General features: G+C 41.7%; 1 protein-coding gene across 14 annotated transcripts in view; it reads right to left on the reverse strand.

Annotated features, from left to right (window-relative positions):
- The window catches only part of GNB1 (G protein subunit beta 1), a 72,218-nt gene extending 54,181 nt beyond the window's left edge, over positions 1–18,037 (reverse strand). For 7 of the 14 annotated variants that reach the window (XM_083454204.1, XM_083454206.1, XM_083454214.1 and 4 more), the window contains exon 1: positions 17,085–17,885. The gene's annotated coding sequence lies outside the window, so the exon portion shown is untranslated. Of the gene's footprint in view, positions 1–15,279; positions 15,590–17,084 lie in introns of those variants that run through there. The other 7 variants (XM_083454212.1, XM_083454210.1, XM_083454208.1 and 4 more) reach the window with 6 other exon arrangements.
- Between the last annotated feature and the right edge of the window lie 831 nt (positions 18,038–18,868).

Here is an 18,868-nt window from a genome sequence, read left to right on the forward strand (position 1 = left end):
AATAAAATAACAAGCAGAATATAAAAGGGATCCCAAATGAACAAGAACCACCGACACTCCCCAAAATTATTTGAAACCCACAAAATCTGATTGGTCAGACTCAAAATATAACCTAAATAAAACTATACCAAAGCAGAAATTTTATGATTAGCAGTGTGCAACCAAATAAAGTAAATGAATTGTTTTTAACAATTCTCACATAAAAGGTATATATATTGCAGCAAGTTCTGTCACAAGAAACAGCCAAACTGCAACTTTTAATGTCCACTTGAACAGACTCTATGCAGGGAACTGTTACTAATAAAGCAGAATTCTAAAGAAAAAATATTTTGCCAGATACAATCCCTGTGGAATCACAATAGAATTTTCACCCCTTTGCTGGCATAAAAGTTCCTCAACCTAAATGAATAGGTAAAGGTACCCCTGACCATTAGGTCCAGTCGTGGCTGACTCTGGGGTTGTGGAGCTCATCTCGCTTTATTGGCCGAGGGAGCCGGCGTACAGCTTCCGGGTCATGTGGCTAGCATGACTAAGCCGCTTCTGGCGAACCAGAGCAGCGCATCGAAATGCTGTTTACCTTCCCGCTGAAGCGGTACCTATTTATCTACTTGCACTTTGACGTGCTTTTGAACTGCTAGGCTGGCAGGAGCAGGGACCGAGCAACGGGAGCTCACCCCGTCACGGGGATTCGAACTGCCGACCTTCTGATCGGCAAGCCCTAGGCTCTGTGGTTTAACCCACAGCGCCACCCGCATCCCTAATAAATAGATAGTACATTATAAAAACTGAAAAGGGCAAAACAAAAACCAGAAAAATAATGAAGGGGAAAATTATTCACCTGTGCATTCACAACAAAGAGAGGAAATCTATTTCCTCAGTGAGCCCTGTTTACAGTGAAACTTTTCTGAGGATACAGCCAAATAATCAGTGTATATTTACAAGGAATTTTCCATAACACATTTAGTCTACAATAAACATTTCTAACACCTGGAGTTCTTTTTCCATATTTTCTTACCTGATTCAAAAGTGTACTAAGTGATTTTGTAGTGTGATGGATACCTTTCAACTCATCTTACCTGAGAATGAACTGTTTGGAGCAATGAGGCCTAAAAGCTAAAGGTACCCCAGACCGTTAGGTCCAGTCGCGGACGACTCTGGGGTTGTGCACTCATCTTGCTCTGTAGGCCAAGGGAGCCAGCGTTTGTCTGCAGACAGGTTTTCCGGGTCATGTGGCCAGCATGACTAAGCTGCTTCTGGCAAATCAGAGCAGCACAGTGAAACACCGTTTACCTTCCCACTGGAGCAGTACCTATTTATCTACCTGCACTTGGACGTGCTTTTGAACTGCTAGGTGGGCAGGAGCAGGAACCAAACAAAGGGAGCTCACCCTGATGAACCACCGACCTTTTGATCGGCAAGCCCTAGGCTCTATGGTTTAGACCAGGTCAGTGCCACCCACCTGTTAATTCAATCCTTGTCCATCTTGTCTGGTTTAAACAACCAGGAAGAGGTTGCATGTCTGAATTTCAGGATGTTATTGCCTTGTTGAGGAAAGGAGTGGTTCCTGATATCTTAATAAGCCTAGCTTATTATCTTAATAAGCCTAATTTAGATCCTCTGACACTGGACAAATACTACTAGTCTCTAGTTTATTGGGTACCACAAGGTTCTATATTATGCTCCATGCTTCAAAAATTTAGGCTACAATGACATCTGTATGCTTATGGCATGCAGTGTTACCTTTCTTTTCCATATCCTAATGTCAGGTAGGGCTGCTGTAATTCTAAACTAGTGCCCAGATGGTTCTCAAATAGATAGGGGCAAACAAGCTGAGGTTAAACTGAGACAAGACAGAGGTGATTGTTGGGGTGGGAGATTCCCTCACTATGGAAGGATTACAACTAGGCTACAACTGATGATAGATGGGGTAGCACTCCCTCTAAAATACTACAGTTTGGGAGTGCTCTAGGATTTGGCACTGACTGAGGAAGCCCAGGTAACATCAGTGGCTAGGAGTATGTTTTATAACTTTTGGCTGGTATGTTAAATGCAGCCCCTTCTAAGGGAGGAGGGATCCATGCTCCAGATAGACAACAGTAATGTACTCTGCGGGACTACTGTTAATGACTGTCTTGAAACTTCAGGAGGTTCAAAATGCACTACAAAAGTCCTGATGGGTATATGGCAGTCCACTGTAATATACCAGCTACACTGGATACCAGTGCTCAAACTGAGCTGCTGGTGTTAACATTAAAGCCCTAATGATTTGGGACTGAACTACTAGATGACTGCCTACATCTGTACCATCCTTTTCATGCAGTGAGATCTGCATCAGAGGTATTCTTGGTGTATCCACATCCAACTTCCCTGAGATGGATGACCACATCTTTAGATCTCCCTCCCAGTAGAGATATAGTGTGTAGGTACATATCAGGCTTTTCTGAAGGTCTTAGACATTTTAGTTGATTGGCTTTCCCCAGGAAACATTTTGTCCCAGTCACCAGATGAGTGATGGTACACTGTTACACTACTGCAGTTCTGAGTGTTAAATTCTTGTGAATCTGTCTTATTCTTGGTTTTCCTAATAATGGATTTTAAAAATACTTGTAATTTTTATTGTTGTAAGTGTCTTTTATGGGCTTTGCTTGGAAAAGCAATATTTTTAAAAATACCTATAACAATAAAATACATTTGTCTACAGTGATGGCATTAGAACCAAGTACTGGTCAGTGTGTGCAAAATCCTGCTTGCTTCCTTACATAGCAGCGCTAACAATATCATCCTGGTCCAACCGATTCATACTGTTCTAGTCAGTCTGCACCACAAAATCACAGGCTAACATGCTTAACATGTGCACGTGAGGGGGTGTTCTATATAGCTTTCTCCATATAAAAGGATAACCATTGTGGTTCTTTCCTAAGGCAGGGGTAGGGGGACCTGTGGCCCTCCAGGTGCTGAACTATGCAGTCATTCCTATGAACTGGCTCAAGCAGATGGAAATTAAAGAGTCCAACAGCATAAAGGGTCACAGGCTCACCACACCTACTCTAAAGGTTCAGAGCTACTTAAAACTCAAGGAAATCCTCACACAGAACTTAAGAATCCTACCTTATACTTAAATACAGGCCAAAGTAACACAGCAGTTTTTAAGATGCTTGTATGTATCTTTTCTCTGTCCCTTATCTCTTCCAAGTAACCAGACTAATGACATTTCTTCTTTGGTTAACAACTTGAAATACATTAATGCACCAATATTCAAACAGGTCAACTTTTAGCAGGGCTAACATTGAACACAACCCCAAACCTGGCTCTTCCCTCACCCCCTAGTAACAGAGATGGAAACAACCATTTCCTGATTTAAACTAAGCTTTTTCCCAGTGCTCAGTTGTGAAGACCTGCTGCTTCTCCAATTCCTGGGAGCTGGAGGGGCAATGGATCTTCTAGGCCAGCTCAGCAATTATCATCCTTGTACCACTATTCCCATTTCTGGTTGGGACCAACCAGTGTTCAAAATTCCCCAGGGGTCAGGTGTGTTTTGCTATTGGTATGGGTCCAATTGTGACTATGTGGAGATTTCTGGGTGCCAGGTTGGCAATCAGAGTTTTAAAACCTCTGCCTAGTCAAGTTACCCCAAACAAGAAATCTCATGATGCTTCTATGAAAAGCTAGTAACTTCTCTTATTTCTGACTGCTGAATTTGGGGCAACTATATTTTGACTGGCGTTCTATCACTGTAATATACAACATAATATGTAATTCTTCCCTAACTGACATCCATGAATTCTTGGAAGAGAAAGCAGCCTTCAAATTTTGATCCAGAGCACAATGCTAAATGCTCCTATTACAGACATTGCACTATGCTCCTAGACCTACATCTTCACTACGATTCCAAGAAACCCTGTTACTAAAGGTTCATCTTCTAGCGCAAAGATCTCTCTAGTAGACAGAACCATTATATGCAATCATCATTTCAGAAGTGTTTATTATCAGGGATGAGGGAATCTTTTTGCTGTTAAGGGCTGCATTCCCTTGATAGTAATCTGTCGTAGGCTGCATGTCTGCAGTTAGGGGAGACAGAGCAACACCCACCGCAAGATAATCATTACTCTCCACCTGCCCCCCCCCCACCTCTCTTGTATAATATGAAGGAATTGCTGACTACAGGGAGGTTGATAAAGTTGCAAAGCATCTAGATATGCAGTGCGCTGCCTAGTACTGAATTTTCTCCTGCATTAGCTACTTGAGGCTGGGTGAAATCCTAGTGCTAGATATTATTGCCTTTCAGAACTCAAAGGGTTCCATGCTCAAGAGACTGACTTCTCATTACAGGCTCACACTCACTTGGGCTACACAAATCCTGAGTAGATGCCAAGCATCTTTCAGAAGCAAATGTTCAAAACAAGATTACAACACTGGATTAAGTGCAATTCAGACAGGTACAAAACTGAAAGAGAGCAATTTGGTTATTAATGTAAAATTACTTGTGTGTCCTAAGGTGAACAGAGTTTCTAATTTCAATACATTTTCATTAAACATAAAACTGTATCCTACTAAACACTCTACCTAGTGTTTGACAATCACCAATTATGGCTCATGGTTCATTTTGTCAGTTACCTAAGCAAGGTAGAATTCCTATTGCACTCTGTTTGCCGCAGGATACTACATCATGGACCAAACCTATTGTTTCTGCCAAAAGCAAGGTTACAGAATCATGCATTTGTCAAACTCTACCCATCTTCATGAGTCAGTGGTGCCATCCTTGATACTGCAGTTTTGCAGCTGCTGGACTCCTGTATAGCTTTTAAACCTGTTGAGCTCCTTTGAGCTCCCACCCCTGCCAGCCATTTCTCTCTTGGAGGATCTCAACCAAGCATCAGTATGTATGTAGTGTTAGAAATGCAGATATATAAGCTAGATACCGAATGGCTCCTTACACCAGTCACCAAACGGTTGTCAAAATGGAATGCCTAGTTGCCATTTTGGGGCTAGGTGGCTTGAAAGTCATATTTTTCAATACAACTTTTTGGTTCCTGAAATTCACTCTGATTGTGCAGATAAAATACAACGGATAGAATTCTACAGGATGTGTTGCTAGTGTGTGAAAACAATCAAGATCCAAGGATCTCCAGACATACACCTCCAGGTGGTGGTGAAGGCAGATGTCATCCTAGCACATGGGCATCTTCAAGTGGTTGCAAGTGGCCAATAGTAAGTTGCAAAATGTGCCTGGCGAATTTCGAACACTGTATTTGTAGACTTGCTTATTTGTTATGACAATTTGTGTAAATCAAGGGAAGATAAAACTTATGATCAAACTGAAATCTTTGAAGTAATAGTGTGTATTAAATTTAGAGAGCTACTACACTCCTTACCGAAAAGATATAGTTGTCACAGCAACAAACTTAAAATATTGGTTAATATGTGCTAGGATTTAGACTTTTTCATAAAACTTAAAAACAAGGCAGTGGCATCCAAATTAAAAGTGTTTAAATAAGAACACCAATTGCCACCTCATGCAGAAGTGCTGTCATTAGTTCAAGTGATTTGTGAAAGTAACAGCTAAGTCTGTTGTTAAAAGGTGGGAGTTAACACAATCTACCAAGTTTTCAAAAGCAACTGGGACCAGCTAGAAACGATAAGATTTAAACATACTGATTGGTCAGGCTATGTGCCAGGCATAATAAACATAGGACTTAGTAACCTGCACATAAAACCTAGGACTGCATGATTACCTATAAACATTAAACAAATGGCTGATCTTTGATCAAGCACCTCTGGTCAGCAGTTATCAATTCGTATCTCTTCATCATGCCATCATTAAAACAATAGTCTTCAATTGGCCAGATTCAGGACTCACCTCTAAGCCCCAGCTGCAACAAGGAGCTGACACTTAAAATTCTTTTAATGTATCAGTATTTAATAACAATCCACTATTATACAGTCGTAGCTTGGTTGTCAAACGTCTTGGTACTTGCACGTTTTGGCTCCCGAACGCCGCAAACCTGGAAGTGGGTGTTCGAGTTTGCAAACGTTTTTTGGAAGCCGAACATCCAACACACCTTCCGATTGAGTGCAGGAAGCTCCTGCAGCCAATCAGAAGCAGCGACTTGGTTTCCGAACTGTTCCGGGAGTCAAACTGCCTCCTGGAACGGATTAAGTTTGACAACCAATGGTAGGGTTTACTTCTTAGCCTTTTCTTCTCCCAAAAATGTACTGCAAGGCAGCAGAGATTTAGCATCAGAGATTTCCTCCTCCAAGATGGGCTACATTCCCAAGCTGATTACACCCATCTTCCCCTTACTTTCCTCTACAGGACCTGCAGAAACCGCCTTCTTTACTGTTGGACCCAGTACTGGTCTCATCCACTCAATCTGCTGCAGCCTGTCTTTGCATGCAGGGGAAGTTGTAATTCACTGAGGGTTTGAGACCCATCAGCTACTCTCCAGAGTGGAATTTCTAAGATGGTTGGATGGCACCTTGTACACCTCCTTCTGGCAACTCCTGCAGTCAAGCTGGTGCCAAACATATTGCTCTGCTTGCCTTTGGTGAGACCGAGCGAGGGGGGGGGGTGTCTAGTTGTCTGGGCAGCCCAGACCTCCATACATACTGCCCAGGTTTGTGCCCTTGGGAGGTCACTTCAGTACACCTAACACTGCATTTAGACTTCACCCCTGGAGGCACACTCCATTGTATCTCAAGACTGATGGATGCCAACAACAACAATATACAGATATGAGGGGCTAAGGCAGATGGTTGCTTAACTGAAGCCACTCAGTGAAGTCAAGTATCACCTCATCAATGAACAGGTATATTTTCAGCTCACACTCTTACCAATTACATTACTTGCAAAACCTTGAGAGCTGCATACAGGGAGAGAGCTTGTCATCCTCTCACAGAACAAGCTATCACCTGATAAAATTTTGCAGATCAACTTAGCAAATCGAAACATTACTGAGTCCAGTCCAAAAGTATACAAACACGACTTGCACTTGGACATGCTTTTGAACCGCTAGGCAGGCAAGAGATGTATTTATAGAGCACTAACCATCCTGACAGAGTATACTTTTTCATGAACTTTAAACATGTGCTCAAGGAGATGCTTTTCTTAAATGCAGCAAAATATGCCACTGCAATATTCTATTCACATGCAAATAGCTCAGAAAAATAAGGTCAGAATTTCATATCAAATCATTAAAATAATGACACTCGTGAAGAGGTGTGTTTGGAATGGAGCCATTGCAGGTTGAGGTTTATGTTAAAAGTCTTAAATAAAAACAGCTCACACTACTGGTATCTCTCATATATATGAAGTTCTTCTTAGTCTGCTTTTAAAACACTATGCAGCAAACATTTCGATCTACTATAATATTAAGACAAAAGGCATGGCTCAATACAGTAGAACACATACAAAAAGTATCACAATCAGCCCCTGGCATCTTCCAATAGCGCTAGGAAAGATTCCTGTCTGAAAGATGTTTGACTACTGCCAGTCAAAGTAGACAATACTGAGCTAGATGGATTAATGTTTTGACTCTGTATATATCAGCTTCCTAGGTTTCTAAAACACAACATTACATTTATCACCTCCCAGTCCCCCCAACTTTTCAATAAAGTAAGGCCTCAAATGACACAGGGGCTGCATTCAGGAAATCGCACCTAAAGCCAAAACACATGGGGTTCATTGGCAGGTGAAATTGCCAAATCATTTTTCATGGAACACCACCCCCATTCCAAGATTTTTTAAAAAAATAAATAAATCCCCCCACACATAAAGCTGAATGCACACAAGTTGTGGGCCTACTGTAATGGCAAGCAATAAGAAGAAAGGTGTACTTGGGGGAAGGGCTGTAAAAGAAAGATCAGTTAATTTTAGCATTCCCACAGGCATCCAAAGGGGCAAAAACACAAGTAATTCCAGGAATGCGTTGAAAATTACTTCTGGCCATTTAAATGAGCCTTTGAAGCAGCTAACTTGTAATTAGAAGACAAAGTTAAAATTCTTTTCTCAGGGGGAAAAATGTCATTACTACACAAAAGCTCACATCCCTTACCATTCCCTTATGTGTCAACATTCTAAATGACCTTTCTCTTATGCAAGTATCTTTGATACTTCAAAAAGATAGTGAAAGAATCATGAAAAGCTTATGTAGCAGATTTTCATAAATTTTGGCAATTCTACTCAAATTAGCAGTCATGGCAAAACACAGGTTAAGTCACCTAATAAGTCTTATACATTTCACCTCTCGCTAATGTGCTCCTAATTTAAAGACAACCTAAGCAACAAACCTATACACTACACTGTTATTTCATTAGGGTATACATAAAGCTCAGTACACTTTTTATTGTTTCAAGTAGGGAGTATCAAAGTTTGCCACAAAAGACTCCTCAATTTCAACACCCAGAAGTATTGAACCTACTCACATATTCAGAAACACCACTCTGAACACAAAATTAGATTTTGGAAGGTATCACTCTCTGGCTTCTTGACAGGCAGCTTAACAGCTCTTGCCCAACGTTAAGCTTCACCGGAGAGATGCCTTTGCCCTCAAACAAGAATGACTCCCAAAAAACTGAATTACTGAATTAAAAAGTGACAGCCTGCTTGTGTATAATAGGAGAGTGGGGCTAAGGCATATCCTCATCAGAAAAATGAGAATTTTGCCACAGATCCCTTTGTTTATAACACAATCAATCAGTATTCTTAAAAAACCAAGAGCTTGCATTTAGATCTTAATGCAGTGGAGAATGTATATACCACTCTTTCAAGGTCCTACCAAACTACAAACTGTGAAGTAAATCATGCCTTCAAGACTCCTGAAAACTCACACTTAGATGAACCACAGCTTTAGAGTTGCTAAGATAGAGAATCCCTTCCTGTTCTTAGATGAAAAGATATGAAACAGACTTTTAATGCATCTCACTTGTAAGAGAACATATCAGCATAACTCACTTTTAAAGATGTTAGAGATGAGTATCAGATGAAGTTTTACATATGAATTATAACAATTCATGGGTGTGATCTTTGATAAAGGTTACCTCTTCCACTTGCCTCAGGTTAGCCTATTTTTCTTACTAGCAAGTATATACAACAAGAAGCAATAGGACTGAAGCAGAAAATTTGTAGTGAATTTATTTCCTCCCACACCCTTTCCCATTAATATATCAGCACTACATACACACCATTTTCCCAAATACTTATAAGATAATTTTAAAAGATGGTGCCAATTGGCAATTTTTATTGCTATGTGGCAGGAAGGTGAGAGTGAGGTAAAGAAGATAAATATAACACATATTTTCCAAGTTAAACTATGGTAAAATCCATATGGTAAACAGTATTACAGAATACTGAAATACAGAAACGAAATACAGATAAACACACAAAAGGTTCTCAGAAAGATAAAAGTATTTCCTTAATTTCTAAATGCTATAGTTGTGCAAGTGATAAATATAAAGTGTGCATGTATATGCAAATATATGTGTGTGCCCCCTTCACCATCTGCACATTTGATAACGTATCTTCCTGATATAATAAAATTAAGTCAGCCTTAAAAATGGCAAATAACACTCTGATATGGAAACAGACTAAAGATGCAACTAAATGACATTAAGACCTTCCCATTTTTTAAAAATGGCGAATGCAGCTGTGCATGCAGAGAGGAATTTGTATTGGACCATGGTGCAGGAAGAGGAGCTCTAACCCTTCCCTCCCTTTTCCTAGTTAAAAATCTACCTCCCAAAACTGCTTTTTGCCCAAGACAGCAAAGAGTATACCACACGGCAAATGGAAGTGGAGCAAGGGGGAGTGTCAACCAGAAAAACTGTGGGTGGGATTAACTCTTATTCCTCAGTCCCAATATGAATGACTCCCACTGCTATATTTTAAAAAACAAATACAAAGCAAAACAAAACATGGAAGTAATGGATACAAACATTTTCCAGAGTATCCAGATTTTAAAATGCAGGCATCTAAACACACAATAAATATTTATTTAAGAGATGCATTATTTCTCATCAACTCTGTAGGATTCTTCTCCAACATTTAATAAACCATGTATCCAAAGTTTGGAAACTGCTTTTGGTTTTTACAATCAAACAATATATTGAATTTTATTAATTTATTAAATAAATAAATAAACACTGCTGAGAGGAGACCATCTTCTTATTGAATCAGTACCTCTCAACCAAACACACTATCAGATTCTCTACCTCTTTTATCCCTGACATTCTCCTTCACTCCCCTTTACATATTCTCATCTGGTATCAGCTCCCTTTTGTCATCCATGGCATTTATCATATTACTCCTTATGACTGGAATAGCTTCCCGCTCTTTATCATCAATGCCTTTAAATTTTACCTTACAATGCACATTTTCTGAACAAAACCTTTCATAAACCATCAGTGCCTGAACTTATTCTACAGTGTCAGAAACCTCCCTCCTTCTGCCCTTTGTCGTCATCTTAGTTCTGCCTTTGCCAAGAAGCCTTCTGGGAAGTGACCCTGTCACTTGCATTTGCAATGACTGCCATTCTAGGCTCCAAATATAATTGACTATTTGGTTTAAAAGTAACCAGTCTTTAGCCATTTCACAATGACTGATACTTTCAAAATGACCAATTATCCTAGAAACTCTCCTCTTCCTATTACGCCTGCTGAGGGCAAGGGAAAAGAAGATGACAGAACTAAGGATTTTTCTTAGGGGCCAAATCTGTCATCTACACAAAATTATTCATTCCCTTCTTTCTTCTGTCAAGCTCGTGTTAATGGCAGTCTCAAACAATACGGAATGCCATATGGCTACATCTGGATATTAAAATTGAGAATATCAATTACCAATCCACTAATGCAAAGCCAAAATCCATGGACAGTAAGAATTTAATCCAATCCAGGGACTGAAACTTGAGCCAATTGCAGGAAGCAAAATACAGGAAGCAAAAGCTACATTCATTTTTAGCAGAAGTGTGATTATTCCACTGAAAGTCCTCAGATAATAGCAAAATATGTTTTATTCAGTCATACACTTTAATTAGTACGGAGAAAAGTGACAAAAAACAGGAGCAGTTACAGATTTCATGTAGTGACATTATTAATGAAACCAGTTGGATTATATCAGCATTATGTGAGGTTGTAGAATCAACTCCATAATACAGTGAGGGGTAAAAGTATTTGATCCCCTGCTAACTTTGCCCATTTGCCCTCTGACGAAAAAATGACCAGTCCATAATTTTAATGGTAGGTTTATTGTAGCTGTGAGAGACAGAGTAACAACAGGAAAACCCCCAGAAACCCAGAAGACAAGTCAGAGATTGATGTGCATTATAATAAGTGAAATAAGTATTTGATCCCCTATCAACCATCCAGATGTCAGGCTACCTGGTATCTTCACTGTATGTAAGGAGCTGAGATTAGAGACACCTGCTGTAAGGGAGAGGTCTTACCTGTAATCCCAGCTCATTACACTACCTGTACAAAAGACACCTGTCGACAGAAGCAATCAATCCAGCAGATTCCAAAGTAGCCACCATGACCAAGATCAAAGAGCTGTCCAAGGATGTCAGGGACAAGATTGTTGACCTGTACAAGGCTGGACTGGGCTACAAGACTATTGCCAAGCAGCTTGGTGAGAAGGTGACAACAGTTGGTGTAATAATTCGCAAATGGAAGAAACACAAAATAATTGTCAACCTCCCTCAGTCTGGGGGTCCATGCAAGATCTCATCTCATGGAGTTGCAATGATCATGAGAATGGTGATGAAGCAGCCCAGAACTACACGGGGGGAACCTGTCAATGATCTCAGGGCAGCTGGGACCATAGTCACCATGAAAACAGTTGGTAACACACTACGCAGTGAAGGACTGAGATCCTGCAGAGCTCGCAAGGTCCCCTTGCTCAAGACAGCACATGTACAGGCCCGTCTGCAGTTTGCCAATGCACATCTGAATGACCCAGAGGAGAAGTGGATGAAAGTGTTGTGGTCAGATGAGACCAAAATCAAGCACTTTGGCATCAACTTAACTCGCCATGTTTGGAGGAGGAATGCTGTCTACGACCCCAAGAACACCATCCCCACCATCAAACATGGAGGAGGACATATTATGCTTTGGGGGTGTTTTTCTGCTAAGGGGACAGGACACCTTCACCACATTGAAGGGACGATGGACGGGACCATGTATTGTCAAATGTTGGGTGAGCATATCCTTCCCTCAGCCAGGGTACTGAAAATGGGTCGAGGATGGGTACTCCAGCATGACAATGACCCAAAGCACATGGCCAACGCAACAAAGGAGTGGCTCAAGAAGAAGAACATTAAGGTCCTGGAGTGGCCAAGCCAGTCTCCAAACCTTAATCCCATCAAAATCTGTAGAGGGAGCTGAAGGTTTGAGTAGCTACACATCAGCCTCGAAATCTTTTAGTGGCTCTTTTAATGACCTAACTTTACTTCCTGGCACTTCGAGAAACTTATTGCACACAAAATGCAAGCTATGTGCAGGGCTGGTTTGCAGAAAGGATGACCTAAAAGCCAAAACAGTAATGTGTGTTCCTGTTAATCTGCTCAAAACATACAGCATTTATTTGCTGGCTACATAACCACTATTATGACCGGTTACCATGCTTAGCTGTTAAAGATACAACGGAAATTGACATCCTTATACTAAAGCCTTGTTATTTTTTATCTGAAAAAGAGGCCAAGCAGCCTCTAACTTATGCTTTTAATTTAGTTTAATAGAACACATTTCAGACTTCCTCATCTATCCCCCCACCACCACACATAATGCCTAGGTATTGTAACATCAACCAGTGCCCCCATACAATGATATGGTTAACTTCCAAGTTCAAATTTTTCCAAGTAAGTGGATGAGTTTCTCAATGCCAGACACATAAAGTATCACGACAGAATGCCTACTGCCACATTGACCTAGCAGCTGCAATGAATAAATAGGGATAAACCCTAGTGAACACAGGCCCTTAGGTAATTTTAACACCTGCTCACAGAAAAAAGGGCAAAAAAAGGAAAATATAAAACATGATCAAAATTCCAGTGGTGTGCACATGAAAATACAATAATGACAAGTAACTGTCAATCAATATCTTGTGCATTTATCCAAATATCTATTCTTTATGTGGGCCTCAACTACAATGTACTGTACCAAAGCAGAAACACAAAACAGACCCAACCCCCCAGAAAAACAAACCCGACGCCAAATGCAAAGAACACTGTTATGAGCTAACAATTAGAACCCATAATAAAGAGTATGGGGTTACTATTAAACTCAAAATATACTATGCATTTTACTAATTGAAAGATATGTGTACTAAATAAATAAATGTCATCTAGTCTGCCCTGGTGAGCTTTCAGATGTAAGATAAAAATTAAACTAATAAAATTTCATAGTATTATTTTAAAGCTATTAACAATAATTTGATGCCAACCAAATAGTGCAATTTCAAATGTTTCTGCAAATGCAGGTACAATTCCAAACATACAGACTGTGAAATATGTTCTGCTCACTTCTAAATTAATCTGCTTTGGGTCAGTTAGAAGTCTGCAGTACTGTACTTTAACCCAGTTGGAATGTGAATTAAAATTCACATTCACAGCTATTGGTTTTTTAATAAAGAATGTTACCAACTTTTAAAATCTCATTCAATTGTACAAGCTACTCCAATAAGCACTTAAAATATGTAAAAACTTGTATAAAAAATATAAAAGACCAGGGAAAATGTTCTACTAATCAAGCAAGCTTCTGCTTCATGCCACTTTTTATTTATATATATATTTCACTGAAGAATTTCAGGTCAAATACTGTTGCAGAAGCTGTCATATTTTTGGCAAAGGAGCAGAACTGCATTTCCTTTCCATCACAAAGAGGTCACATGTGATCACACTGACAGATTACACAGTTCTACAAATAATGCTTGTATAAGATTTATGTAAGCCCTGCTGTAGAAGAAAATTGGTGGCAACATTCTAGGGGGGTAAAGAGTTTAAAACTCTTATGAGGAGGCTTTGAGAAGTTAAAAATGATCCCATCACTATATCCCATGTATTTATGCCACGATGTAAAAATTTCAATAAAACTATTTACTCCACCCACCCGGCTTTATTTGGAGACTGAAAAGCATCAAAAGATTAAAAACATAGAACATCTGCCAATGCCCTAACCCCAACAAAACAAATCTGTTAATTAAAAAAAAAAAGCTTATCAAAGTCAGAAAAGGAATTTAAACATGATTTGGTTTGGTGAAGCTGTGTTTAGTTGAAAACGAAGAGTTGCCTTCCTGCAAACGCCATCTTGTTGCAGTTACCGGGCCCAGCACAAAAAGATCCATTCATTCCCCGAAAAAAATGGGGGGGGGGGGGAGAGAACAAGCACACCCTCCATAATCTGCAACCACTAAAACAATTGACCTATTCAATCCCCTCTTCCCAAAATTACAAAAGAGAGAATGCTTAATATCTAAGATTAATTAAGATCTCATCTTCATCTTGTTTTCTAACATGCATTTCACAAAACCAGCAGAAGCGGTTTGTCTTTTATTTACAAGCCTGTGCTTAGAAGGAAAGCCTCAAAATGTGCAACAAACCTCTCCTCAGACTATGTACATAAATGGCGACAGCAGCCTCCTTTCAATTTTTGGTATTATTCTTTCACCACATCCAAATCCACATGGATAGGTGGTGTGAGAAGCAGCTTTCCCCATTTCCAAGCTTTCATTTTTTAAGGAAACAGCATTTGCCTTGTTTAAAGTGGCTAAAATATATATATCTTGCATAAAATGTGTTCGAATAAGTGGTTTTGCTAAGGCAATCATGACAAAAAATCACATTCGTTAAATTTTTAGTTCTTCATCACAGTGACAAATTGATAACCTCTATATCATGCTAATATTCTTCTTGACACATTATTTAAAAAATAAAATAAAATAAAATCCTTCCTTACCCTCTGAATTAATTCATTATTTAAAGTAACACAATAGTCTCCATAAGCATTTCTCTCATGTGGTTTTAGAAATTCACCTAGTTATTTAAAAAAAACTTTTACTACAAAAGCAATTTTCCTTAAACTGCTTTTTAAAAAAACAAAACAAAAATCATATTTGCACGCTCCCTGGTTCTCCAGCAGCCAACGTCTACCCTGAGCAGACATTAATGGCAAAATTATATAACACCTATTAAAGCAGAAAAGCAACTAAAAAAATACAACAGCTAAATCTCTCTGCTATGACAGTGAAAGTAGAAGCATTTCTTATTCTCTCCCCGCCTCCAAACCATTTCCTACCGTAGGAAGAAGAAAACCACCAAGATTCCATTTTCTTAGCCTTCTCCTTGGCCAGGGGTTGCCTAAAGCAATCTCACCCTGTTTTCCTCTCCTCCACCCAATCAATTTTCCACCATTACAGTACCAGCCACACACAAACAGCACTCTCTTGATATTTTCTCCCAAGCATCCTCTGTGGACTGGCTTGCCTCCTTCCCCTCCCCCCACTTCTAGCCTCAACGCATGCAGAAAAGAATCAGTTCTTCAACACCCCCCCTACACACACACACACACACACACACACACACCCTTTTCCTATCTCTGGCCAGCAGCTACAGAAAAACACTCCCCCTCCCTGATGTTCTGAGATGGGTGGGACAGTGATGGAGACAATGAAAGCAAAAAAACCGAAATGGTTATTTCTTGATTTCCTGTGTCAGCAGCCCTAACAAAAAAGGGCAGGGCACCTCGCCTAGTCAGGAAGGATGGCATTGTAAGATGGGGGGAGAGGACAGGATAGAGAAGGGGAGAGAGAAAAAAGAGAGCGCAAAATGGAGGGGAGTAGATAGGGAAAGGATTTGAAACAGCAAGGGAGAGTATTAAAAAGGGAGGGGAAAGCAGAAGTAGCTGTAATAGGGAAGGGCAGTCTAAAGCAGCTGGGAGGGGGAAATTCTGCGGGGAGAGGTAAAAACAGAGGGGTGAAAGAGAAAGAAGTGGGGCAGAAAGGAGCAAGATTTAAGTCATGAAGTAGGAAGGAGATGAAAGTGTATGAGGTGAAAGGAAAAAGAAAATATGGGGGAAATTGATCAGTACAGTACTCAAATTTCAAGGAGGGGCAGCCTCCCTCCCTCTTAGTTTTTGCATTGCTCTTTTTAGAAGGCTGGAGAGGGAAGAGAAGCATGATTTGGCTAAAACAGGAGGGACCTAGGGTTGGGGATTTTATTAAAGGGTTCCTCCGTCCCCCATAACTGAAACACACTGAAATGTTTTTCTTTTTTTGCCAACAGTTTGTTTTTTTAGAAAAAGAGATGATTTGGGGGGGATAGGTATCTAGATGGGAGAAGTGAGGAGAGAGTATTTTAAGGTGGGGGGGGAGAGAAAATGATTTAAAAAGGGAGGAGCATGTGAAGGGGCGTAATGGAGGCTTCTGCGGGGGTGGCAGAGGAAGAAAGGGGGTTAGGAACACCTAAAAAACAGGGCCGTAGGGAGAGAAACAGGATTGGCTGATGTTGAGAGTTTAGAAAATACTGATTAAAAGACAAGGGTTTAAGGTGACTTAACAAGGGCCTGGAGAGATCGTAATGGGGCGGGGGGTTGGAATAGGGTCTCCGCGGAGAGATTTGACGAGGCTGCATGCATAAGATCAGTGATTGGGAGATGGTTGGGGGTTTTTTAAAAGATGGGATGAATAAGGCCTGATTTTCGGCGTGGGGAAATGAACAAGGTCTCCCGATTTTACAGGATTAACCGAATGAGGCCTGTTTTTTTGCGGGGTGGGTGGGGAGTATGAGCACGATATGAGATGGGGCCGGCTCCTCCCCCCCCCCCCCAGGATCGGGTCAGTAAGGCCTGTTTTTCTGGGCGGGGATGTGAGCAGGGGCTGTCATGGGGCTCGGGGGTTTTGTTGGGTTTTTTTAAGAACGGGGCGAACGAGGCCCGTTTTTTCAGGGTGGGGATAAGAACTGGGTCCGTAATAAGGACGGCAAGCGAAGCTGTAAAGGGTGGGGTGGGGGAACGTGATTAGGATCCCTGCGAGGGAGATTTCGAAACGACACCCCCCCCTCCAATAATACCACATATTATGCTTTCCTCTCTGTTTCTCTCACCTTCCTCGACGGTCGTTGCTCATCCACGGCCTCCGCCGCCGCCGCCCCCAGCCAATACGCCCTCCTCTCCTCCTTTCTCCCTCCCCGCCGGGCGGGCGACCCCCTCGCAAGACCCCCGCCGAGAGGCGCCGGTTCTCCTCCTCCTTCCTCCTCCTCCCAGTCAATTCAGTCCGTCAGGCCAGCCAGCGGGGCAGGAGGCAGCGTCGAGGGAGGAAGCAGAGAGGAGGAGGAAGAGGAAGAGGAGGAAACCGGGGGGGAGGGGGAGGTATGGAGGAGGGGGGGACACAGAAAGAGAAATAAACCGGGAGGGGGAGGAGGAGGAGGAGGAAGCCCCTACTGCTGCTGCTGCCGCCTCGTCGCCGCCGCCGTCCGTCCCGCGCTGCGCTTGGCAGCCGCTCCGTTTCCTCACGAAGAGACGCACCGAGGAGGAGGGGGGCAGAGAGAGAGAAAAGAGGGAGGGCGGCGGCTGCACCACCAGCAGGAACGTCGAATCAAGAGGAGGCGGGCGGGCAAGGGGTCCCCTGAGGGAGTCGCTCGGGCGGGCAGGTTTTGTTATGTGTGGGAGGTTGTTTCCTCCTCCTCCTCCTCTCGGTTTTTCTTTCTTTCTCTTCGCGGTCCTCGGTTTTTTGTTTTAAAAAAAGCTATGGTGGGTGGGTGTGGGCTCAGCCGCTCAGCTCCCGCTCGCGGCCATAGGGAAAGCAGCGGAGTCTCGGCTGGCTGGGTTGGGCGCGGCAGGCGAGGGTAGGCGGCAACTCCCCGCTTGCTTGCTTCCTTCCTTCCTTTCTCTCTCTCTCTCAGCCTCCCGCTCGCTCGCTCGCTTCCCCGCCCTTGCGGCCCGGCTGGGAAACCCCGAGCACGGCCGTTTGGCCTGCCTGGGTTCTCTCTCTCTCTCTCTCTCTCTCTCTCTCTCTCTCTCTCTCTCTCTCTTTTTTTTTTCCTCCTCGACCTCCCCCTCCCCCAGTCTCGTGCCGCCTCCTTCCTGGAACTGAAAACCAGGCAGTTTGAGGTGCTTTTTTTTTTAATAAAAAAAATAATCAAAAAATAATATAATCAAAGTTAAAATAAGTCACTTCATGCTGCTTTGGGGTTCTTTTCTCCTTTTGGGTCATGCCCACAGGCTGCGTGTGAGGCGATTTTGTTACTACACTAGTCGTTTCCAATAAATAAAAACGTCATGATTAGGAAGGAAGGAAGGGGGCGGGAAAGTTAAAAGGAGCCCCTTCGTGGTGGTGAAGGAAGGCAACATGGGTGGTCTTTGTAGGGTTGCCATGTTGTCCTCTTTCTCCAGGACACGTCCTCTTTTTTCCCCGGAGTAAAATTTGAGGCAAAATGCCTTTATTTGCTTTGAATGGCCGTCATAGCGCTCTCTCTTTTTTTCTTTTTTTTCTTCAAAATAGGGCAACCCTACCTTTTGAGTTCCCAGTACTTACAATCTTTCTCACAGACAAAACCAGGCTACGTGAGGAGATTCGTTTATTTGGGGGGGGGGGAGGGGAGTCATTTGTGTGAAAGGATATTTTTTTGTTTCGTTGTGAATAAGAAAGTTATTGTAGTAAAAGTTAAAAGTTACTTAACGGTGATTCCAAATATAACTGGTTCTTTTTCCTTTTGGCCCGCCCCCTATCCGAAAACCAAGCTATGTGAGGTGTTTTATTTTTAAGGGGTTTGTATGAGAAATGGATCCCCCCCCCCTTTTAACATTGTTGTTGTTAATGACAAAAGTGTTGTTGTTTTTTAAAAAAAGTCACTTCATGATGATATTGAAACATGACTGGTTATCTCTC

The sequence above is a fragment of the Podarcis tiliguerta genome, assembly GCF_965153285.1.
Source record: "Podarcis tiliguerta genome assembly, chromosome: 8".
Lineage (NCBI taxonomy): Eukaryota > Metazoa > Chordata > Lepidosauria > Squamata > Lacertidae > Podarcis > Podarcis tiliguerta.